This window comes from Haemaphysalis longicornis, unplaced genomic scaffold (genome assembly GCF_048455015.1).
Source record: "Haemaphysalis longicornis isolate Haplotype H1 unplaced genomic scaffold, Haemaphysalis longicornis Haplotype H1 scaffold_2, whole genome shotgun sequence".
In the NCBI taxonomy this organism is placed as follows: domain Eukaryota; kingdom Metazoa; phylum Arthropoda; class Arachnida; order Ixodida; family Ixodidae; genus Haemaphysalis; species Haemaphysalis longicornis.
This window is the reverse complement of record NW_027526295.1, coordinates 189,125,190-189,150,423: the sequence shown is the minus strand read 5'-3', so window position 1 is coordinate 189,150,423 and position 25,234 is coordinate 189,125,190. Positions and strand designations below refer to the sequence as shown.

The window sequence follows — 25,234 nt, the reverse complement described above, 5'->3', positions numbered from 1 at the left end:
CCTCACAAGCGAAGTGTAGCAGACGACAGCGGAGCGAGTCCCTAAGCCGACGTCAGTGCCAGGGGGCGCCACTCAAACATCTCACCGCCAATTGCTGTGTGACAACAGATTCATTTTCGGAGTTTCATTGAGGAATTTTTATTTGCTTATGTCACTTTTTATATTCATCTGATACACCTCCGCTTTCATTGAATTGTTCTTTCGAGACGCATTTGTTTGCTTTTTTAACGTGATAGTGTTTTATTACACAAACATTTAAGTGACGTCATATCCATCACCGAAATCACGCCAGTACAAGGAAGCACGCGGCCTGTAAAGGGTGCACCCCGGCACACAGGGTCTTCTTGCGGGGAAACAATCTTTAGAACCAACGAGTAGTTTGTACTTAGGGTTGTTTGTTCTCGGGTTTTATATTTTAACACGAAAACGTGTTACGCCGGGATACACCAAGATTTCACTGCCGTCATACCCGTCATGGAAAGGACTCCAGTACACCTTTGCCGGAGCGACCCGGCAGCGTAACGTCGCTCGCCAAGCACACCCACAAGACAGCCGCCGACCCGCAAATCATGCTCAGCTGCAAATTTCGCTCCATATTTCACTTTCGTATTTTACCGATTCCTATCACAGAGGAATCAACCACAATTTTTATGCCTATTCGTCTTGCGCGCCAACACGATGACTAACGCTCACCACGCCGCCACGCGACCTCATCTTTCTCCACCAGGAGCTCTTTCGCTGTAGGGCCCACGCGCCGGCCCTCAGCCGGTCTTCCACCAACTGCTTTAGCGCGATACCCCGCTCATGAAGATTCATCTTCGGGAACAGCGCGAAATAACAGGGACACAATCAAGAAAGAAGTGAACAGGACAAGCGCTGACTTGCAACAATGGAAAGACGTCCTAACTACTTATAGATACGCTGAATCTCCCTCCCCCACGCCACATGCCCAAACCAGCCAATGACATACTAACACGACCAGAACACTCCACAGTTGATAAAGCACTTTTCTCACCACTGGAACAGCTTATCGCAATGACCGCTCCAAATAAACAGGTTCTTTCTCATTTAAGACAACTGATGATTCACTGATGCAATCACTCCCCAATTGTCCGATATAGAATGATTCCAGCAACTCTCTTGGTTTGGTGTAAACGTTGTGCTTTCTACCCCTGTTAAATTAAACAGCGTTTGTCCGGCAGTCCAGCGGCGTGTTGAAGATGAATGGGGAAAAAAGAAAGGAACGTGTAAAGTTAATCATGTATCACCCTTGGTACCGTGCTGTGTGGCTGTTGTTTACAAGATTCCGTTATCTTGCGGGTATGTTGATCAGGCAGGTCGCTGCGTAAACATTCGGCTAATGGAGCATTGTAACACACTTAAGAAAGAGGAACACGTACGTCTGGCCGAGCATTGCCACACCTGTGAGCACCGTTGCTATCCGCTTTTTTGCGAGACTGATATCCTGTACAGGCACAAAGACAGGCGTTCTACAGAGTTGCTGGAACCATTCTACATCAGAAAATGGGGTAGTGATTGCTTCAGGGAATCATCGGTTGTCTTGCTTGAGAAAGGATTTGTTTACTTGGAGCGGTCGTTTAGATTAGGTGTTCCAGTGGTAAGGAGGGTGCGTTGCCAACGGTGGAGTGTTTTGGTCGTGTTAGTATGTCATTGGCTGGTGTGGTCACGTGGCATGGGGGAGGGAGATTCTGTGTATGCATAAGTAGTTAAGACGTCTTGCCATTACCTCGAGATGAAAATCAGCGCTTGTCTTGTTCACTTCTTTCTTAATTGCGTGCCTGTTATTTCGCGCTGTTCCCGAAGATGCAAGTGTACCAACTAGGCCAACTCGCCACCTTGCTTCATGATAATTTACCGGCTTCAGCGGAGACGTCCATGGCGACAGGCAGAAGCAGCTCATTTGAGCTTTCTACGTGAAACGTGAAAATGTTGTACTAATTCGCCAGCGCCTCGATGTAGGGCTCCATCAAAAACTTTCTCTACAAGGTCGGACTAGTTACACCACCTCCGTGTCCCTTTTGCGGTGTCAAAAAGGACACTGAACCCTGTTTTAGGTTTGTACACCCCGTTCTTGGTCAGCGCGAATGACGGCACGAAGATTACTAAGGGCGAGAAATGTCACGACGAAAAACTTTTTAGTCCCCTGGTTCAACAACGACAGCGCAGTTCAGGGTTTTGAAGCTGTTGTGGGTTTCCTGAAAGAATACGAACTAGACGCCAACTTGTGACTACCCCTCTCGCTGCATTATTGTGTGTATGTCTGTGTGCATGTGTTTCGCCCGTTTTTTTATTATTACTGTTTAGACCTTTAACCATCACCACGTATCTACCAATCACTGACGCCCTCGGCCTCACTAAAGAATTGTCTCTCTCCCTCTACTTCTCGCTGCCCTTTAGGCGGGCGCCTTGGGCTTCTATAAACATTTTTTAACTTTATAGGAATGAGCATGTACTGACGTGTTTGATCCATTATACTTGCGCCGAAGATTGCAGTTGGGGTACGTGCCTAATTCATACATTTTAAGGTGCTGGCCATCAATTCGAATCAATCATATTTGCTGAACGGCTGAAGCACTTGGAGAAATAATTCATTCCCTGGTCCCCGCGCGTGGATAATTATTTATGGCAGAGTTTTTAATTAACGTTACCTTGAAAAACTTGCGAATACGATGCCTCCCCCCAAAACAAAACCTTCAAAAGAAAAATCAACCTAGATATACTGCGCAGCCCCCTAAGTTGTTAGCCCTAACGCTGACCTTTACCCAACAACCACATCCTACCAGACTTAAGAGGCCGGCAGCCGAAATCACTGAACTTGGTCTAATATATAGCGTGCACGTCCTCGCAATAACGGCTTATTGCCAATCGTTGCCGAAGAAGTCATTTGGGCTTGCGGAATCCGACGCGACTACAACGAGTAACTCACCCTGGACAATAATTTTGCACTGCGCCAGTCGACGAACTGCGACGTCATTCGACTCTCAACCACTGGAGAGTTCGGAATCGAGGAACAGGACCACTTAGCGCGCATAACGAATCGTCCGCCTCTGTGTTATAGCGATGCTGACGTATCCCGGTTTCCACGCTCCGTCAACGTGCCACAATCATGTACGTATTGCGAGAGCAAGAGGCTACATGGAAGAGACATATATCGCGGTGGCGTTATGCGGGGAAAGTTTAACTGTAAGCTCAGCTCAGATGGCAACGAATGTAGTTGTATACGTGTTCGACTTTAGGAATGCAACATCGTAGATGCCGACTTCGAGGTTCCTAATCCCGGACGTTGACTCACACCGCAGTTAGAGTGGCCGATATTCACGTCATCACATAGCATCGTGACGAAGCCCGTTGTTTAGCGCGTTACGTCTCAATCACAAACACGCAGGGCAATTTTAGATATCTCTCATTAAGAGCGGTGTTAACCTCTTTAATCCATGCGGGAGCGAAAAAAAAAATTGGCGTTAATTTGAAAGAGCTAGGGCGAGTACGACAGTATTGAACGCTGTTATAGCATACAAACCAGTGTGGAGTCATTACGGTAATTGGCGCCCTGGCTGCAAATGGCGCGGGTTGTTTTAATGCGAAAGCACTAGGCGGCCAATTTTGGGAAGGAAAGCCAGCGTCCGGCGTCGGCGTCGGCTTCTGGGCCAGAAAAAGTTATCAGCTCTTCCATCCAGTGAAAAACTACGAACAGCGAAGCTCGAGCGACGATATACGTTGACCGAAGTGCAGTCCAAGGAGTGCGCGAAACAAAACACGTTCGCTTGAAATTTGCGATTTCAGCATTGCTCCCGGTTAATTAGCTGAATGAAACTTAGGAATAGTGTTTTATTCAAGCGGACAAACGTGGTGGCTGTCCGCGTCCCTCTCGAGGAAACCCGTGTATTGAACGCGGGATATGCGTCCAACGTAGTTAAGTTCTCGAATTAATAATTATGTCATTCAAAAAGCACTCCCGTCAGAGCATTGATTACAGTGGACATTCATTTAAGTATGAACGCTTAGTTATCCGTTTCTCAACCCTCTTCGAAGGGAAAAGGAAACTAGAGGAGGTGGAATGTCACAGGTACGTTAACCTGAGCATGTATTGACGCTCGGGGAATTTATTATTCTATACTATACAGGGTTGAATGACACGGAACTTTACGGTCCTGCTGAAGCCTTAAACGTCTGAAATATGCGGCATTGTTTTGGGGAAGTGAACGTGGGAGAACTGAGAAAACTCAACTAAAGTTACCTGCCATCACTACACCAGCCACAGAACGCGCGGCTGATCCCACTATAATGTCAAAATAAATTGGAATTTTCAGCGCCCTGAAAAATCAGCAAAATTTGTCCGGCAGCCCAAAAACGCTCCGAAAAAGTGCTTCCGAAAGAAAAGGTGGATGTGCCGTCACCCATGAATAGGCTTTGTGCAGTGCGCCACAAACGTAGTACTATACCAAATTCTTTCGTCATTTGGTGCCTCGTATATCGATTATAAGAGTCGGTGTGTCACGAGGCTAAGGGAACATAAATACATGCCTAAATACATTGAATACGAGTACCAGCACCCATTTTACGAGTACGAGTATTACTGCTATCATGTTCTGACTGGAACAAAAATTGTTTTCAGACACAGTGACCGAAATGCGTGACATTGTGGATCCATACCACATCAGTAAGGGGGATAGCAAATATACGAGCCAGGCTTTGACTAGCTAGTTGGAGAACAGATTAGCTTCCTGAAAGAAACACAGTCATGCCATTGCTTCGTCTACTTGTTCACGGCGCGCGGTGGGTCACGTAATTTCACTACTATATACGCATGGGATCCTTGATTAAACACAACAGTTGGTGGTCAGCGCTTGCGTGCCTTCCCCTTCTTCCGTAAATTTGTGGTCGCGCCTCTTATAATACAAAGTTAAAGAAACTCCAATACAGTTATGTTGATAGTCGGGAATGCGTTAGGCATATCACTACCACATAAAATGTTGGAAGGCGTTTCTACGTTTGTTCTGCACTCGGCGCCTGAGGGGTAAAATTCTAACATGAGCGGTTCGGGAAGTTTCAGCTAGATTTGCGAGTTCTGTCTTCGTCATCACACAAAGGAGTGAGAGAAAAAAAAGACCACATTCGATACTGAAAAAACTGCGAGCTACAGAGTGGTTAGAGTCTCCTCAGATCTGCAGTCAAGCGAGAACCAGCAGCTGGAGCTCCATTAAACTGTGTGTCGAGCTTCGGTTGCTGAGAGTAATTTTAACACTGCACTGTGACGCAGGGAACGAAGGGTACAACCGAGGAACAGCGTTCGGAAAAACCGGCGTGCTTTTCGATAAGCGAAATGACTGCACCTTCAAAGGGGGCAAGTATTACAATAGTGCACTGCTCGCTGTTTCCACCCAAAATGGACTTCAGGCGGTCCTATAGACCAGCCATGCTATTTTTACCACCTCGATTATTTCATTACCGTTTCGTTTCATGCGCCTCACGGCAAAATACACAGGAGAGAAAAAAAATAAAAACTTCCTACCCCCACATACGGACCCCTAAGGGGACGAAGTTTGGTCAGGATAGGTTTTGGAAGCGCACGTATATGACTACGAGTGTACGACCAAGAGGGTGACGTGCGTCGCTTTCATCATTTTACAATGCACTGTTAACCCACGGTTTTACGGCGGGTGTGGCCGCCAATGTCGACCTTGTCTTTCGGCTTTGTAAGCTTACTTTTGGTTTTTCTGTGTAGATTTTATGGCCTTTTTCACGAACCCTCGTTTAAACTTCCTCCTTCCAAGCTTTCGCTTTTAGTCGGAAAGGGAGAGCGTGTAAGGAAGAAAAAGCCTTTAAGCAACAGGAAACCAGAAATAACCTATCATTGAAACTTCCCATAAAGTGTTCCAATAAAATGTTTTCTTTTACTTTGAAACTACCTTTCAGATAGTTCGACCCATTTCCTCGCAGACGGATATAAGAGTTCGCGACGGAAGCAGTCAGAAGCTGCCATTGATATATTTGGAAGGAAGACTTTCTTTTTATTATGCCAAGCGTACTCCTATGAGCAAAAAAAAGATTGGTCTTATCAGAACGAAAGCTGATTGAGTGGGCAGGCGCGAAAGAAATTGCGAGGCGCATATTAACTTCTTGGTTATACGAAGTTTTCCATTAGAACCTAACGTTTCTGCCAGCTCCATAGAAAACTTTTCAATTAACTGCCGGAGAAGACACACCCCTACTCACTAGAAAATTACCTGCAAATGTCAAAGGGATTCGCGGAAAATAATAAAAAGACAAAAAGAATTAGCCGTGGCTTAGCTCGGCTATGCCACGATATACGTAGCGTGAGCTAAGGCTCAGATGGTTATTCTTAGGTTTTCTGGTTGCCTAGGATTAGCTAACTATCATGCTTAGTGCTGCTAAAACGAGTTCCAATCCAATCCAACCCAATCGAGTTCAGTCCAGTACAATCCAATTCAATCCAGTCCAGTCACTGCTCCTCGCGCATGCGCAGCACGGCTGTCCAAAAGCCACGCGAAACAGCTATCAAGCGGCTCCGGCACAGCGTCAGACTTGGCTACTGTGCAACGGAGGCGCACAGCTGGGCACGCGCCGGCGCCAATGCGTCTGCCGCGGCTATGACGTCACTCCTCTGGAATGCGCAGACCGGCGAATGTGCAGACCCAATTCTCTACACACCTCCAATTAAATTGGATTTTCAATCCAATCCAATCCAGTTTAATCTAATACAATACAATCCAAATCCAATCATATCCAATCCAATCAAATCCAATCAAATGCAGTTCAATCCAATCCAAAGCAATCCAATCCAAGTGAAACTGCTCAACCTCGGCCAGTGTAGCTTACGCAAAAGCGAAAGTAAAACGGGTTTTAACGAATTACCCTTCTGGCTTGCTTCTTTTAGCTACCGTTACCTGGTTGTAAAGTCAGTTCATAACTTGATGTGGAACCGGCGCGGTTTCGAACCATTCTTTATACGCTGTGACAAAATAAGCCATGCTCCATAATCTACGCGTGACCGCACGGTTACTGTCACGTTAAAGTTTTGATTTGAACTCTTATGTCCCAATCACCCTAATCTGATTCATAACGTAAAACTTAACAAATCCCCCCCCCCCCCCCCTTTCGTGTATGCTCTTCTTTTGAGTACTTTGAGGGGCATTTGAGCGGCACCCGCATTTAAGATTTGCCGAATGAGATTTCCTGAACGCAGGAATTCTGAACACAACCGCACGGTAAAACGGGGGCCCAAAGTTTGCCTCCCAACGCAACCATGTTTCCTTTTTTTTTTCTTCCGAAAAAGAAAAACAGTCGGTTTAAAACTCGAAGTTGCATTTGTACTACGAAGGATGCCTTGGTGGAGGGTTCCGGGTTAAGCCACCTTGACGTGTTTAACACGCAGCACCACTTGTAGGTACCCGAGGCCGTTGTTGTATAAAGCCTCCACCAGAATTACAGACAAGGCAATACAGACCACAAGACAAGACTAGAGTCTTCTGTACTACATTTGCCGCAGCGATCCCGCTTGCTGCATTTAAACCATCCTTCCATTATAAACATCTTTAACAGCGGAGTTGTTTAGGCTTCAGCTTGGTCCGGTGGCGTTAGCAAAAAAAAAAAAAAAAACAGGAAAAGAACTGCACCGTTTGTAAAGGGCACTGATATATTGGTATTATATCAGTGAAGCCAGATTTCAAACCTGCGCGAGTGTGAGCACAAGGGGAATATGCGTATGTGCACCCCTTAATATACAATACTAAAGATGATAGTGTTTCTTGGAATACTAAAACGCAAACATAAAAATTCAGGGAAGACTGCACTCACGTGCAAGACTTGAATGGCAAAGCTGTTGTAGGTGAGCATTGCCGGACACATAGTTAAGTTCAAGTATCATTGTTCATTTGCGTAGTTGCGCTGCTAGTAAACGGCGTCATGGGCATTGAAGAGGTCGACGTGGTCTTCGCGGCGAGTGGTGGATGCAAAGTCATCCTCAGCTTGGTAGACTTCCACCAGCCGGACTGGCGATACTTGCACTAAGTCGAGCAAGGCTTGGACCATAGCGAAGCTGTAGGATTTCTTTATACGTGAGCACCGAAGAACACATCACCACCCACTCATACGAGCTTGACATTGTTCATTTACGTTTCGTCGTTTCTTTGCACTGTGTAGTAGTAGTCACCGTCATACGCATCGATACCATGGTGTTCCTCATGCCATTACATGCACGGTAGCGCTTGACGACAGCGCTAGAGGTTGTTTATTTGTTTTGTTTTGTTTTTTTGCTAAATGGACAGCGCGAGCCGAGAACTCTCGGCGGTCACCGCGAGGTACGCACAGCGCTCCGCATTTTCTCGGTGTTTCTTTTTTTCTGCAAGACCGAAATTACGGCTTCTACAACAGCTGCGCTGTTAAAAAAAATGGCGCAGCTTGCACTACTGGTGCCAGGCTGGAGAAGCAGCGGAGCAGGGGTTCGACTTAGTTTCTGCCCCCCTGGGATCCGCTGTCAGTGTGGACAAACGACCGGAATGGCATTGTAAAATCTGACTAAACTTGCCCCTTAACGAAGCCCAGCAAGAACATCCCGAAACCTAGCAAAACGCAGCAAAACCGGAGGAAGCTAGGCCGACCGCCCGCTCCGCTGTTTCTCTAGCTTTGCCCCACTAGTGCAAGCTGTCCTCTTGCTTTGTCGTTTCCTTTCTCTGTCCTTTGTGTGCCTTCCGTGAAGGTCGAATCGGATCCTTTGATGCCTGGCACAGTGAAATCTCGTTAATTCGAACTCGGTTAATTCTAACTTATGGTTAATTCGAACTGACGCCCTGGTCCCGGCAAAACCCTGTATATTTCAACGGGGGAAAACTCCCGATAATTCGAATGCGTCGGTATCCAAACCGGTTAATTAAAACTTGGATCCCATGGTTTCCACCGCTCCTCGCAGAAGAAGTCGGCCCAGAGGGATTACAATGCGTTGCAAATCCAAATCAAATCAAATTTACTAGAGATGAAAAACAACGAAACAAAAAAACAACAGCATAGCGCGCGCTCTACGCTACTGCGACAACTTATTTCGCTTCCGCAGTTGGCGCCGCGCCGCCGGCGCAGTGCTCCGGCGCGTGCCGTTTCAGGTTTTCTTTGTGACGCGGTCGCTGGTCTGTGGCCCACAAACGTGTAGTAGTGCCTAATTCGCGATAACGAGTCCATAGTTGGCTTCTTTGTATTCTGCCCGCGCAGTAGGGCGCAACGCCCATTCATTCTAGCGCCCACCCGCTAATTCGAACTCCGCTTAATTCGAACAATAATATGGTTTTCTTCGAATTCGAATTAACGAGCTTTTACTGCATAAACATTTCTGCGACAATCATCATGATCATGATCATCATCAACATGATCATCTCCGGGGGCAGCGTAAGAGATGTGCTTTACAATTTTTGAGGGGTTTCTTCACTCAGCATCAGTTTATAATGAGCTAGCGGTAGTACCCGGAAATGCCAGATAAAGTAACACGTTAACTAACCCAACACATGTGCGAAATCTGTAAATGTACGTAATTTGACCGCAAATCCAGATTCGCCCCATTTGGTGTTCCTTAGGAGAAGCCCTTGATAAATTGGAAAACAGTTTAATGTCTGAACGAGCTTGAGAGATAATCAAGAATTTCCAAAGGAGCCCTTTTAGCCGGTTTTCATTCTACTGAGGTATCAAAAGAGCTTTAATGAGCTCCAAAGACGTGATAGGTATGCATTTTCATGTTTAAAGTTTGTAGGCCTGCACTCTGGCCATGACTTTGATACCACATCTGACCCTATCTTTACTCCTTCGGGGGCGGTGCGAAGAGCCGCACTTTCAAGTTCCTTTACAGATGAATGACACGTGGTTGCATGCAAACTACGAAAATGAGAGGTGTGTGCATATCGACGTGTTCCGGGAACAATTTTAAAAATATTGAGGGCACAGCTATACGAAACCTTGCTCGCAACATTGTCCTACCGGAATAAAGAACCACTGCCCGAACCGCTCAAATAACAGGGAATTTGCCGGTACTTCCAACTGAATCGCCACGCACGTGTCGTTCGTTTTAAACCCACGCTGGGCACGTAAATATTGCCTCAGATTTGACCTAACACATCGTGTAACTAAGCGTGTTATTCCGCAATGTTATAGTACTGCCAGCGTGCGCCCCGCCTAGAGTACGTTCCAGACGTCCGGTGTTGAAAGACATGCAAAAAGTGGGGCTTCTGTATTACGTAAACCTGTGGACATTGCAACTGTCGGAACGTGAATGGCAGGTGATGTTTCCATTTTTCCGGTCGATTCGATCCGAAAAATAAAACCCTTCCCACGAAGTAGGCAGGTCATTTATTTTCCTGCCATCTATAGAGATCGTTTATGTTCCGGTGAATCGTATATCACTAGCACGATTTGTTTCTGCGCACCTTGCCTGTTGGGCCGTTGTTAGATTATCCTCAATGATTGCCCTTATGCGCATTTCTCAGTTACAAGTGAGTAGTACAACCACCGTACCGGAATAAATAGTTTAACTCAGCAATTACAGGAAAGCCCACCTCGTTACCCTCATGTCGGTATATCACCTAGATCTCAAATACAGTACTGCGAAATTCTGTAGAAGAAACTCATAAGCAAGAAGTTAGAGAAGCTCGAAATGGTATTTCTCGGAGTCTATCAGCAGCACCATATCACAGAGAAAAAAATGTCGATGAAACCCAACCAAATTTATTTAAACATATTTTCATATGCCGCGTGGCCAAAACAAGGAGCGATAAATAAAAGTTTCGGAAAAATGTTTTCGTTTTTAAGCAAATCCACAAGTTTCACCAACTGCATGGCGCCAATCATGCCCATAAATGAGCAGTAACAAGGGCATATATGGGTTTCTTCCCACGAGCGAGTAGAAAAAGCCATACAGTTTTTTTTTTTTAATATGGCTGTGTAAAGCTAGTAGATCGTGGGAAAGCTACTTGTTTTTGGAACATCTCTTCTCTTCAGCTTCTGGATTACTGTTTTTGAAACTTTATACTTACAATCGCGGCATTGGCAAACCGAAGCTGTATGGCTTCAGCACCCTGTGTCCTGTTTTTCCCGGCATTTCTCGAAGTTCGTCCCCGAGTTTTTTTATTCGTGCGCTTCACGTTTTGCCAGAAGGACACGATGACACCATTACGTACGGCATACAAGGAATATGCTGTTTCGTATGTCGGATTGTTACTTGTGGAGCTTCTGTCTACTCATCTTGCTCCATTACATTCAAGCATATTGTATACATTGCATTTTGTTAGATGATGATTTGGGATTTATTTGCCGTCATTTAGCGTGAGCCTGGGTGTCGCCGAAGAAAGGGCAAGGGGTTATTTAAAGGCTCCTGATGAAGTATTGAATCCTTTTCAATAGGAGCGCAAAATGCAGCCAATGGACGGGGTAATAGGAGCTAGCTGTCTTCCCTGAAGCCGCATGGCCAAAAACATTAAAGAGAAACCCTTCAACCCACACAAGATTTCTGAGCGCGCACAAGATCACAGTGCGGTCTAAATTATTCGGCAGCCTTCCAGTACGGCGCGCCTCGAACAACAGGTGCTTCTTCGTCAAATATAACCTTTATCTGAACACTTTTAAAGCGCATACTGCGAGGATAGGTTTTTGTGTTCGGGGATGTAATACATAGTAGATAGCACCACCGTGCTGATGCGGGCTGCGTGGTTCCCGAACATGTCCTAACGTTTCTCTCATACTTGGAGGTGTTCGGGCATCGCTACCTGCAGGCTTCGAAAGTTGGGGTGCCTGCGACGGAAGCTTGATCGGACATAGATAGCCTGCACATTGTGCGAGCACATGGGTGTCCGCGCCATTTTTATCTTTTTGCATGAGCCTGCAGGCGTAGTTGAACTCTCGACTGATTGATTGTAGGGTTTAACGCGGCGACGCAACGCAGGCGACGAGGCGCGCCGTAGTGGAGGGCTCCGGATTAATTTTGACCACCTGCAGTCCTTAGCGTGCATCGAAATCTAGTACAAACGGGCGTTTTCTTTTCTCCTCCTTTAAAAAAGCGGCCACCACGACCGGGAATCGAACCCGCGTCCTCGTGCTCAACAGCAGCACCATGTCTTAGCCCCTGAGCCACCACGGCGGGTGGTAGTTGAACTCTCACGGACATTTCACGCAGCGTACAGGTGTTTTTCCAGGCCAACCGCTCAGTCCATAAAAGTATTTCACTCACTCACTCACTCACTCACTCACTCACTCACTCACTCACTCACTCACTCACTCACTCACTCACTCACTCACTCACTCACTCACTCACTCACTCACTCACTCACTCACTCACTCATTAACTCGAGCAAAATAAATGTGTTATTGTAAAACATCAGAACAAAACTCCAAAATACATATATTCCATTTCCGTTCCGCCGGACCTAATCCGATTACTCTATTTTCCCGCTATTATCGGGAAGAGTGGGAGCCCTGGCCGAGTCTACAGGTGAGCGTAACAGGTACGCAAGGTATCCCTGCGCGAAGGCCACTAGCATCCTTGCTTCGCCCGCCCCTGCAGCCTTGTTGGGCAACAAACTTGCGAAGGAGTGCTAGCCGACCTGCTCACGAAGCCCGTAACGGCCAGTTCTCATCGATCTGCTAAAAACCCATGCTGCAAACAAACAATACTAGCTCGGCTGCAATTTGTTTGTTTAGACGAAGCGTAGCAGACTTTGAATAATGTGTTTAGAACGCGATTCTTCTGTGCGCTGTTAACTGCCATCTGATCGATACCAGGTCGAAAGAACTCTTATTTGTTGATTTTGTACAGGTACACTTTTTTCTGCTATAGTATTTTGTGGTGTCAGCAGATTTATTGTTGATTGATTGATTGATTGATTGTAGGGTTTAACGCGCCGACGCAACGCAGGCGATGAGGCGCGCCGTAGTGGAGGGCTCCGGGTTAATTTTGACCACCTTGGGATCTTTAACGTGCGCCGAAATCTCGCACACACGGGCGTTTTTGCTTTTCGCCTCCATCAGAAAAGCGGCCGCCGCGGCCGGGAATCGAACCCGCGACCTCGTGCTCAGCAGCGCAACGCCTTAGCCACTGAGCCACCGCGGCGGGTAGCAGATTTATTATTACGGAGTCTGTTAATGCCTAGCGCTTGTCCAGTCTTCTTCTTTCTGAGTCCCTGTCTATTTTTCGCTGGTAGAATGGTTCTGTTAATGCCATAATAAAAACGTAACCTTGCTGTCAGATTTATTTTTCGTACTGAATTAAGTAATATCTGACCATCGGCGCGCCGTAACCGGTCTGATAAAAAACTCGCAAAATCTTCAATGCTTTGGTGGTGGTTGTATTAAACACTCTACAGCTTATAATGCATGCGGACTATGAAATTGATAGCACAGTAAGCACAAAGCGGCACCACGCGAAATGATCCAAATAAATCATTAAACGAACTATCGAAGCTGGCAAGGATTAGCTATCAAATGGAATGTATTTGTAATTTCTTAAGAAGATGAGAAAAAAGCTATACTTGATTATGCGAGCATAAATGAATTATTATTTCCGGCTCAGGACTTCGAAACCTCCCATTCAGTTGTGTCTAGACGCCCACACGGTTCCGTTACTATTTCCACAGAAAAAAAACAACAACTTTGAATCAGCATAAAAATATTCAGAATGTTCATAATTTCTTTCTTTTTTTTTTTTTGCAGTGCATTGTAGCCCAGACACGTTCGATGGGAAAACCCGTTTTTCTGTTCCAAGTTATGTAAAAGGAGTAACCACGGAAAATTAACACCCAGGATCTAACAAGACACCTGCATAAATTTCCAGCTTGGCTTGTTTTTTTGTTTTTTTTCGTAATTAGCTAAGTGTTGAAACCTTGAAATATGTGCCGCAGGGGCTGTGAGGTACTTATTGAAGAACTTAATACTGCTATGTATTTAAGAAATTTATGTCAGCAGATTTATTTTTTGCTTCTGTCAGAAACCAGTGCAATTACTTCACTCGCAGATTCACCAATCTTGAAACCGCAGATCACTGCCGCAGATGATTAAATACCCCGAGAAAGATGACGCTAAAATTCGCGAATAAATTCTGCAAGCGCGGCCCAGACGCGCGAAAGAAGAACAATGTTATTAGCCGCTTCCCTCGCCCACCAAACTGAACAAAAGGAGCAAATGAGCGGGGCTCGTGCTGCACTTACCAAATATTCCCCGGAAACTTCGCTCGTCTTCCCGCCTCGTCCCACACTTGGTGTCACCGTCCACTGTCAACAAACACCAAGCACCAGTTGCCGCGTCCACGCGATCAAAATTCCTCAAACCGCCACGTGCGAAGTAGACACGAAACTACGAGTCATCGTTTCTGGTTTCTCCAACATCGCAAACGACAAAACTGCCGACAACCTGCGTGCGCGCAGCGGTCGGGAACGACAGATCACAAACACTCCTTGCCACGGGAAAGCGCGCTCGAAAAACAACTGTTAGTGGCAACTAACGCCAGATGAGACTCGGAGAGCGAACGTGCGAGCTGTTGGTCACGTTCCCTACGTTCACCGAAGTTCCTGGCGGAGGAGACGGTAACGCAGGGAAGCAGCAGAACCGGCGCCGGCTGCGCGAGGAGGGCACGTCCGAAGCGTCCGGCGCGCGGGCATCAACTGATCGGCTCGGGCCGTTCGTCGGCAGCCGCGCCCCTTTTGTGACTCGCGGCTCGACGGAGGGGAAGGTGGTGGCGGCGGGGAACGGCGTGCGCGCGCCCCGGCCGGCGCACCGCGCGCGCTCGCGCAGATGGCGGCCGAGGATGGATGCGCGGAGCCCGCAATGGAGCGGTGGTTCCTCGCTGCACCGAACGCGTCCAGGGCCGGAATTTTGAGTTTTGTACGTGGTGTGTGAGGGAGAGAGAAAGAGTAAGAGAGAGGGGGAGAGAGAAAAGGAAAAAGGGAGGATTCCCCTCCGCTACAAACGTCTTACCTATTGGGCATTTGGGGTGGCCCAGCGGTTAGGTCGCCGGTTTCGCGGCGTGAAGCTCCCGGGTTTGATTTTCGGGACCTCACTAACCACGTTTTTTCTTAAAGCTTCAAGTTTTTTTTGGTGCAACGAGCGGACAGCGCTCGGCTAAAACAGCTCTTCTGTTAAAACTGAAGAGGGCAGCCCGCTTGTCGACGGTGCGTGCCCTTCATTTGGGCGAGAGCAAAGTGCGATGAACTTGGTTTCTTTGACTTACTTTACGATAACTAGCTTCGTACGCCTAAACTTAACGCAAAGATTTTTGTTTCAATTATTCGCGTGAGAGTTCCTTTTCTGCTATATTCGCGACCGTCGGAACATTCAAGGTAAATTGCTGTTTTTTAGTTTTGCTTTTATTTTTCGGTGTTTTGCGTGCCGTAAGAAGTTGCTGCGGTGTGAACCGCTGTACGACGCGGCAGTGTTAAGAAGTAAAACCTTCGTGGTACTTGGGGATACAAGGAGGCATTTTCGACGCCGCTTATCGAGCATTAGGAAGCGCAGCGTAGGAAGTAAATTGCTTACTGTACAAAAGCGAACGCGCAGATTTGGCCACAACAAAAGGGTAATTATGCAGAACTGACCCCAGAGTTACAGTTTTTTCAGCACAGTTGTTATAAGCTAGCTGGCTGTGTTGTTTGCGTGCATAAACCAAGAATAGCATCCCCCTTCCTCACTTCAGCAGACTCTGCCTTCAGCCACCTGTTCACCTCCGGCGCTTCATATTGTGATATAGGGTGGCGTATATTGCTGTCGTGGGAACAGGCGCAGAAAATACGTTGACCAAGAAACGAAATACACAATGCGATGCGATTGCCGCACCCCCCCCCCCCTCAAAAAATGTGTCCTCAGCCGTGCTTTTCTATTTAGAAGTGAAGCCAACTTTAAAGGAACCATCGGTGTAAGCGTGGTCTCAGTAAGCTGTCTTTCCCACATTATGTATTGCACAGTGAAGCCTACGCATAAATTGGTGGCAAAGGGTGCGAAGGCGGTGGAAGTAGACCACCGAGGAAGATCGGGCCGCGGCAACCAAGAGTAAGGGCGATGCCCGTAGGTACTCCGAATAACAGAAGGCTGAAAACGCAAGACATCGGTGCGGCTATAGAATCCCGCTGAACCCATCCACAGCGCAACAGCGCTGTTTGAGCGGGAGTTTGGGACCAACCAACAACCAACAATTAGCTCCGCTGGTCATGCTCCTTCACAGAATGGAATAGCGGGTGTTGCCATCCCGCTCACGATGCCCGCGGGCTCACTCAGCTGGCGTTTGTGGAGCGGCCCCTGTTACTCTCAAAACTGAGCAACCTAACTGTACATTGTCCGCAGGGGTCAACGTTGACCAGCACACCCAGTGTTTTGAGATCTTTTTCAGCGTCAACGTTGACTAGCACTCCCAGTGTTTTGCGATCTTTTTCAGCATAATCGAGCCCGCCCAATTTTAATGCGAAGCATGCTGTGGATACTTAACGCGGATTACTGGTCTACTGATCATTCTTTGTTGCCTTCCATTAGAAGTACCCTCACGGGATAACGACTGCCCATATAGTGTCAGAAGCGCGACTCCCACACGTGCACGCACACGCACACGGGAACCATATCCACTAATTCGCCCAAGCCAAAGCATGCTCGGCATTTTAAAAGAATAACTGGAGACAAATTCTGCCGCATTTCTGCTTGTTGCAAACACATGCGTCAGTTAAGAGCATTAGATGCACAAATCCAACACGCCTGCACGCTTAGTTACAATACAAAAAAAAAACAAATAGCGATGAAATTGTAACTTATTTGTTAAACTGCGTGTGCCATCAAAAAGAAACAGAACGCAGTCTCGTCACTCGAGTTGCTTCCCTGTCTTTGACCTGATTTCTTAATGGGCGACTCCTGCATAAATTAATTACGCACCACAAACATGAGAGCAGCGCCCCTAACTCACAGGAGTCGTCAGATTATGGCTAATAGAAAAATAGGAGGAACGCATAGAGGCAAGCATGTAGGCCTTGACATCACATGCCACCAGTCCTACTTTTTGCCACCAAAACAAAGAGCTCCTTCAACGTGACGTAATACTCCTGACGGCCGGTGGTTTCATTTCGCGAGGTGTTGCCTGAGTCGGAACGTGCCGTTGCTCAGGGTGGGAGGCTCACCTTCACGTGAGACGCCGGCAAAATGCTCTGCTGCTCAACTGACGAGCGCGTCCTTAATTTCTTTGCTGAAACGTATACCCGAAAAAGACGCGACAGGGAGAATCTCCGTAATTTGCCCGCTTTTGGTTGGTATGCGTCAGACCCAAAATATTGGCGAAGAGGTTAGGGGGAAGCGCATATTACACTCTGTGGCGGCATGTACAAAGTTATGGTCTAAGTTGGGTATTCTTGTATTCGCTTCTGGCGTGCCTATAGTATGCGCTCGTTGCTGCCATGCTTCTAGTATGTTAGTCGACACAACTTAACCAGAAAGAAAGCAAGGGTTAAGCATTTCCTTCAGAGTACGCGGTTTTCTATCGGCGTAAAAAGGTTTGTGAACCCGTTTCTTCAACTTCGTTTTTTTTTTCAGAACATGAAATGCTTTTAGAACAAACAAAGAAGCGCATCTAGTTCTTGCATTACATGACCACAAAGTGAAGCAGCCATATGTTGGTGCTCCAAGCCCATCAGATAACATATAAACTTGCTCAAACAATTTTAAAGCGAAGCTCTCTATGCCTCCCTGATGGCGATGTAGTTACGCCAAAACCCAGTGCACGAAATCCGTCTTTATACACGGAGTTTCGCCTGAGTGCCTTGGTTTTTCCGGCCACCGAGTCGGCCCGGTCAAGAGGCATCCTGAACTAGGGACGCTTCCCCACCATCCTTTTCCCTTTTCCATCCGCTCCAATAAACGTTTTCTACCACTGTTACTTCCTAAAATGCACCCCAAGGTCTTGATGGTGTTCCGAAAGAAGCGCCTCATGAAAAAGAAACGCTTCCTGTAGTCGCAATCTAACATGGGTTCCTCGCGTTATGAAGCCGACGTTAATCCGATATCGCCATTCGGACACGGTATTAAAGGGGAGCTTTCTACGCCTCACTAATGGCGATAAAGTTACGCTAAAATGCACTGCAGGAAAGTCATCTTTACACAGTGGGTGTTACAAAGGCACATGAGTGACGCCCCACACCTATGCGATGGGGGGCCTTTACGCTCAAAACACGATATTGTTGACACTCAAAGGCACATTTTCCTTCTAATAGAATCGCTGATGATGATGAGCTTTCTACAATCGCATTTGGGTCGTTCAAAATTACCTTTGGACCCGCTGCGCGGGGGCGTTGGCTTTGGAATTTTGCAGAGTTGAAGTGGACTTTGGATTTGGACTTCGGCAGTGAGAATTTTGGACGACGACGATGGCCTATACAGACGACGACGGGTGGGTGAAGGGCCCTGAGCTTTTTCGTGAGGGATTCGTTTGCTGTCGTCTGTGTTTATACTTTGACTCGGCAGCAGTTTTCATTTTGATCGCTGGCGCTTGGACTTTGACTCTCAGGCGGGTTGCAGCTTGAGCGTTGACGCTTGGACTCTGATTATAGCGGCTTTAATTTTGGCTCCTTGCCATTTTATTTTCGCACAGAAAAAAGCTTCGCGCTTCAGCCACCGTCGTCGTTAGACGGAGGGGCTGCTGATGTTCGCCCCATTCGTTTCTCGTCTTTTGACGCCAATTGCTCTGACAACCAGACCGGCTGAATTTCACGCCGAAGCTTTTAGAGCCACCGCTATTCTCCGCATCAACTATTTCCTACGCGCGTGCCGCCACCTGAACCTGTCACGGGGCCTGAATCAGGCCAATTATTCTTCCATTCTGACCAGGTGACGGGTTAGCGCTGGGGTTAGAGCACTTGGCTGCTGCTTTGGCTACTCGGCTTCAAATGCCACACGGACATCGGATTGGATGGGTAAAGCGTTTATTTGAGCCTGCAGTAAAACGCGCGCTCCAGACGAGGCGGACAAAATTTATTTTCTCTTTACAGCGGTGCTTTTCTGCGGCGCTGTAAAAAGAAATTTAAAAAAAGTGCGCTTGTATAATTTGGCGCCCATATATCGAGGGTGGAGCTGGAACCGAAAAATGTTCTCACCGGCGTTCGTCTCAATTTCTCACTCGGCATTTTTTGCAGTTGTTTACCTCTTACTTACCAGCGATCTAGGGCGCTCTGCGCGAACAGGACGTCCTGTGGCATTGAATTAGCGACTAATCTCGAACTCATAACTCATGAGAAGTCTATTTAATGTCGACATCATCTGATTAAAGCAGTTTGCTTCTCTAACACCCCTCGCTGCCCCCCCCCACGCCCCACCCCTTTTTGTGTTTCTTGTTGCAGAAATGATAAAACAGCCACATACAAAATAGCACTGTTTATATGCACAAGTTCCTGGGGCTTTTTCTGGCAAACCTTGCACGTGGACTGACAGAGATTGACCGAAGAGAAAGCTCGAAAACATGAAACAAAAATCGAGGTAGGTCGTAGAGTTTTAATGAATAAAACGCTAAGAAATGTGGAGTTTTCGACGCAAGGAACCTGAAACGCACTCGCGCAAACGATAGGACCTACGCGGCCCGGGAACCAGGAAATTTGAAAACTGAAGAGGTACGCGTTTTCAATGGTGTCAATCCAAAATTGTGCGCAGAAAACAGCGGAGCGGCGAGTTCAACGCGTTCTCGCCGGTTGCCAGCGGGCAGCACCAGAGTCGTCAGGCAGCGACTCCGAAGCGAGTGTTACGGTTGGTACGCGTCGGATCAGCGCCTGCAGGCAACGGAAAATGCAGTCGGATGGCAATACAACTATGAAATTTGCAGGAAGGCAGCTGACGGAGATGGCGAGCGCCATCGTGTCGCCTGAGGCTGAGCTGTGTCTGATCAACAGCAACCGACCGATCGGCGGGCGGTGAAACTTGACAGCCGCAGTGAAGCGGAGAACGTGGAGGTGAAGGGCATTGTTCGCTCAGGGGGTGAGCCTATTTTGCCTCCTGGCCGCGAGTGATCCGTGCTGTCCTACCTGGGTCGTTGGGGTTCTAACCCCAGATTAGCTAGGACACCTAATTATCGGACACCGGAGAACAGGGGGGAACGAGGATTTGTGTTCCAGATTTAGCGAGAGTGCGCCGGTTGCTTGAAGCACGGACAGCTGAGGTGCAGAAGCGACGCGCTGTTCTCAGAATCGCCCAAGAGCGCACGAAAGCCCCGGGGTACAGAAATTGAGCTAGTGTTATAGCGTAGCCGCCACGGAAAGTAGGCGCGGTATGAGGTGGGAACGAGGTGACGCCGCGGTGTCAGACTAATATTCAAGAGCCGGAGGTTGTTATATCCATGGTGATGGCTGTAGGAGACAGCTGCGGCTCAGCCGAAGAGGTTTTAACCCGCGCCTGGGGTACACTAGCTGACAGCGGATCTGAGACTGTCGCGGAACTCTCTATTGTAAAATTTTATATGCTGCTTGGTATTCATAATTAAATCGTGTTCGTCGCACTGTCTTTTCGGGTGACCAGGTGGAGTTGAACGAATCTGCGCGGTTGAACGAACCAGCCCAATACAGTTCTTGTCACCATAGAGATTGATACAGTAATAACTAGAGAGGAATTTGGCGCTGCGATTGTCCGCCACGATGGACGTGATGGGTAGTTGTTATTTCGGATTGGCACTAGACGGCTTCCCGAAAATTATTGCGAATTAAATCATGCAGCCAGTTTTGTTTTCGTCATGATCTTGCCTGAACGCCTGTCCCTATGCGTGGTGGAAGACATGTTCATAATACGTATCTCCTTGAACTGAATGCTGCACGCACACTGATGCCGCCCTGAGTGGAAATGTTTTATAGCCAGAGTTGCGAATTGGGTGGGTTATAAATTCATTGCAGGCACAGCGAGCACGAAAACACAAATGACGCCGCTGTATGCGGTGACGTTTCCTGGGAATTAGGAGTTGCGGCGCTGCTCATTCGGCGGAGCAATGTATTTTCGAAGCTGAAAAAGGTTGTGAACTGCTTGAAGCCGCCACACTTATTCGCGCGAACGCCGGCTCCTACGGCGTATACCAGAGGCGGTATTCTCGAGTTTTGTCCCCTTTGCGTCCCTTTCAAAAGTGTCCCTTTTGGCAAGCCCTGATTGGCTAAAAGCAAACAACCGGAAGTGACGTAACACAAGGGCGGCAAACCTACTGCCAACCTTCCTCCATGCTGCCAACGTCCACTTCTTAACCGGAAGTACGTCACGATGAAAGGGACGCAAAAGGGACGTTTTCAAAAGAGACAGTTACGAGAATACCGCCCCTGAAGTACCGGCGGCTGTTAGGAACGCAGCTTGAGGGATGTCATTAATACAGACCAGAATACCGTTTGCAAAGGCAATCTGTTTTTTAGGAGCATAAAACATGTCTTAATAGTATTAAAGACTACAAGCGCGGAAATTTTTACAATAGTTTTTAAAGAAGTCTGCGTCCCGCTTCAGTTGACGGCAAATGGCAAACGTACTCCGCAAACCTCCTTGACTCGGCGTGGGATTGTGTGGTTTTTATTTAAACGCGCCGTTTTTTTTTCTTACAAAGCCAGTTTTCATAACTAAATTTTCTGTTCGCCATGTAATTTGTCAACTGTGAACCACGCAACAAGGGTTTTTTTGTGATAAAAACAAAATTTGCGCCGCCATATGCTCATTTCTGTCCTACGCAGTCCGGTTCCATAACTACCCATCATTACCATCGCAGCGTAAGCGTGGTCTCGGAATTCGCGTTTACACTGGCGACAGTTTCCACTCTAGGTATTATTGTATAAAACTATGGTTTGCACCGGTAGAGGCGAGTTTGTTTTATGTTTCGTGTCCGTTGTGTTCGACACCGCTCGACACCGCTTCTTTTGTTGTCTTTAAAGACACAGCGTTCACAGTCCTACAACGCAGACAAACCGGCGTTGTCAACGTCTTTGTTCGTAAGCGAAAAAATCATATTCAGCGAACGTAATCGTCAGCGCCCCCTCGCGGCGCCCACTGAGACCCCTGAGATCGCAAGGCGCTGCCACTACAGATGGCGTGCGAGCAGGAGCGGAGAAGAGAGAGATAATACAACTTTATTGAAACGCCTGCAGTTTCCCTGCCCCAACCTATTCAGGCGGAGGCTTGGATCGACGTGGCCTTACGTCGTCCCAGCGGCGAGGTTAGCGTCTTGCGGGCGTCGGCTTCCGGGGACTGGCCCCTTCAGCGCTCGGCGCATCCGGTCGCTGCCTCTCGACCGCCGCCAGGATCTGCTGGACGGCCTTGTGTTGCTCTTCGTAGTAACTGGATCTCTTGGCCGCCTCGAACGGCGGTGGGAGAGCATCACCTCCGGTTGTATATTCTTCGTTCACGCAGTCTCGCAGGATGTGAGCCAGTGTGGCCCGTTCACTCCCGCACAGTTTGCACACGTCAGTCACGTACACCTCCGGCCACAGGTGTTTCGCGAGCACTGGGGTAATCACCGAATTGGTTTCAAACTGCCTAAACACAACCGCCTCGGCTCGGGTCAGCCCTGGGTGAGGCGGTGCCATCGTTCTCCTGCCTAGTTTGTACTATGAGAGCACCTCGCCGTAGCTGGTCATAGTGTCCTTGTCGGGGCAGTCCACGTCGTCGGCGGCCCTTCCCGCGGCGCGGCCGGCTAGTCCTCGCGCCACGGCGTTGGCCGTCTCGTTGTGGTGGGCGAGCAGGAGCGGAAAGTTTTTCACTGCACCGTCACCGAAATTCGACTGCACCGTCACCGAAAATACACCGTCACCGAAATTCAGAGACGGAAGTGCAAATAGGCCGAGTATGATGAACGGGTGAGTTCCAATTTTACACTGCCGCGGTAACAGAACGCCAACGAGATGTAAATTCCGAGAAGACAAAAAACTAGGTGGTAGGATGGGGTTGGGCGATTCCGAGACAAAGGATGCATCTAAGCGCCTTGAAGGAAACCTTAGGTAGGCTTAACCAGCAATAAAAGGAGTAACGACCAGGGACAGAAAATGAGCAACCTACTTTAAAGGATGAAGTCCATCACAGCTGAAATAAATAGAAAGAAATGTGCTTTAGTCGTTCATGTAATACGGACAACTGACAACAGTGGACCACCAGGGACACCAGGGACGCGAGGGTGGACACTCAAAGACGGTATTAAAAGCACAGGAAGGCCAATTCCTCGAGGGGGAGAGGGATCAAATCACATAAAAAAAGAAAACGGGCCATCTCCACTAACGGGAAACCTGGGGAGGGGCGAAGCATGCAGTGTATGAGTGTATTCTCGGCGCCTTGGTGTTTTTGCCCATGGACATGAAACCTTTTGGGGGTAGAAGTATAAAGCTTTGCTGTAAGTCTCGTGTCTTCGAAGCAAGGAGCGTTCTAGCGCGAGGCGTTGGAAAACGAGTGTCCCCGTGAGTTCTTTTAGTAGGCGTTTTTCCCACGGAGAGGAAATGTTCCAGCGCGAGGCGTTGGAAAATGAGTGTCCCGATGTTTTAGTACCGTGACTACATGAGACGAAGGCAGCGCTAGCCCCCAGGGGGTCTGCCCCTAAAATATTTAGAGGGAAGTAATGGACTAGGGCATCGCAAGAAGGAACGGTTTGAGAAACGTGGGAGAGGCCTTCGTTCCGTCAGAGATGGAAATAGGTTGGTGACGATAATGTTGCACATTTTGTTTATTTGGGGGAATTTATACGTGTCATTTCTAGTCTGTTCAATCCTTTTTTGACGGCTCGCAACTCCGTCATTACGCAAGCGCTACCTATTCAGCAGACGGGGTGCGAGGGATGCGACACATGGGGATGCTCATTTTCCGCCGAAAAATGCTCGCTTGGCGGCATAAATTACTCAGATTGTGACTCAAGCATTGCAGGCATAAGTCTGATGAAGTAATTCGACAATTTTTATGACTATTCGATGTCTACGTTAGGATTTTTGTGATAAAGCGTTCACTGCAGCTGCCAAGAAAATACTGCCGCTTGTACTACGAGGATGTAGCGCGATAGATGGTAGATCACCTTTTCCGGAGGGCGTCATCTAACGCTCTAAATGTGAAGATTAAGCTCCCAATCCAGAGAAATAGTCAGCAAGTCAACAAATAATCAAGCAACCAAACAAGCAAGCAAGCGCGTCTGCGAGAGCGTGATAGGCGGCTTTGTTGAGGGTACGTCCACCACCGACAAGCCGCGAAGAAGGAAGCCACCAACTATCCAACAAGGTAGCAACGAAACAAACGTTTTCTGAAGAGTGCGTCGCCATGCCACAGGTGCAATAGCAAACCCCGAAGATCTATCGCAGCAGAATAACTGATATAACTGGTAATTATAAAGTACCGAAAAAAAATCTCTACAAGTTTAAAGAAATTTTTTGCCCTAACGAAGCCTGATGTTGCCTTAGGGAACCTATTTTGACATTTCAAGATACTCTGCGGGGGGGAGGGAGGGGGGTTATTCTGTTGCCGTTGAATGTATCAGGGTCCGTTTCACTTGCCGCATAGAGAGCGGCAGTCGTTTTATAGGGCCACCATTATATTTGAGGACGCTTTTTGAGACAGTTTCGTTGTCTTGCATTCCTTCGCGAATTCTTCGACACCCACATTTGCGGTCGCGAACTCCAGCGAATCAGGTCGATTCTGCTAGGAAATGTTTGAGGAAAATATTGTGCAAGTCTTAACATCAAGGCCACCCAAATTTTAGGACTCGCATTTCCGGAGTTGTAGCGAGATTCTTGTTCATGCAACGAATTTGCTCCAGGTTCCTTCCATCCCGCCATCGTCCACGGGCCTTCGTGAACTTTAACACAACCGAGAGACAGACTTCCGCGTTCTGACTTTTCATTAGACATTGGGTAAACTATACGGTTGCCCTTCCTTATATTAATGAGCGGATTCAGCTGCTTCCGTCACTCACCAACGCTTGTTAAAGCGAAGCTTTCTATGCCTGACTGATAGCATTCGATGTCACTCCAGTACACCTTACAGGAAAGCCAACGTTACACAAAGTATTTTATCAAGGTGGTGATAATGGCAAGTGAATACACATCAAATGCCTTAAGAAAAAACAAATTGCCGCCTATCTGCTCCTGTGGTTGCAAATGTCGGTGAAAGACGATAGTCGACTGGCGCCCCTTCCAAGTAAATGCCTTCCTGCTCTTTGCCGCTCACCTCTCATGCTGCTCCTCTCCCGTCTCGTTTTTCCCAAGATAACATGCTAGAGGTTTGCTCAAGTCAA

At 47.7% G+C, this 25,234-nt stretch overlaps 1 protein-coding gene across 3 annotated transcripts in view; it reads right to left on the bottom strand.

Moving 5' to 3' along the window:
- Positions 1-14,687, bottom strand: part of LOC144169668 (calcitonin gene-related peptide type 1 receptor-like) — a 527,733-nt gene extending 513,046 nt beyond the window's left edge. For all 3 annotated transcript variants that reach the window (XM_077698942.1, XM_077698941.1, XM_077698944.1), the window contains exon 1: positions 14,214-14,687. The gene's annotated coding sequence lies outside the window, so the exon portion shown is untranslated. The remainder of the gene's footprint in view (positions 1-14,213) is intronic.
- Between the last annotated feature and the right edge of the window lie 10,547 nt (positions 14,688-25,234).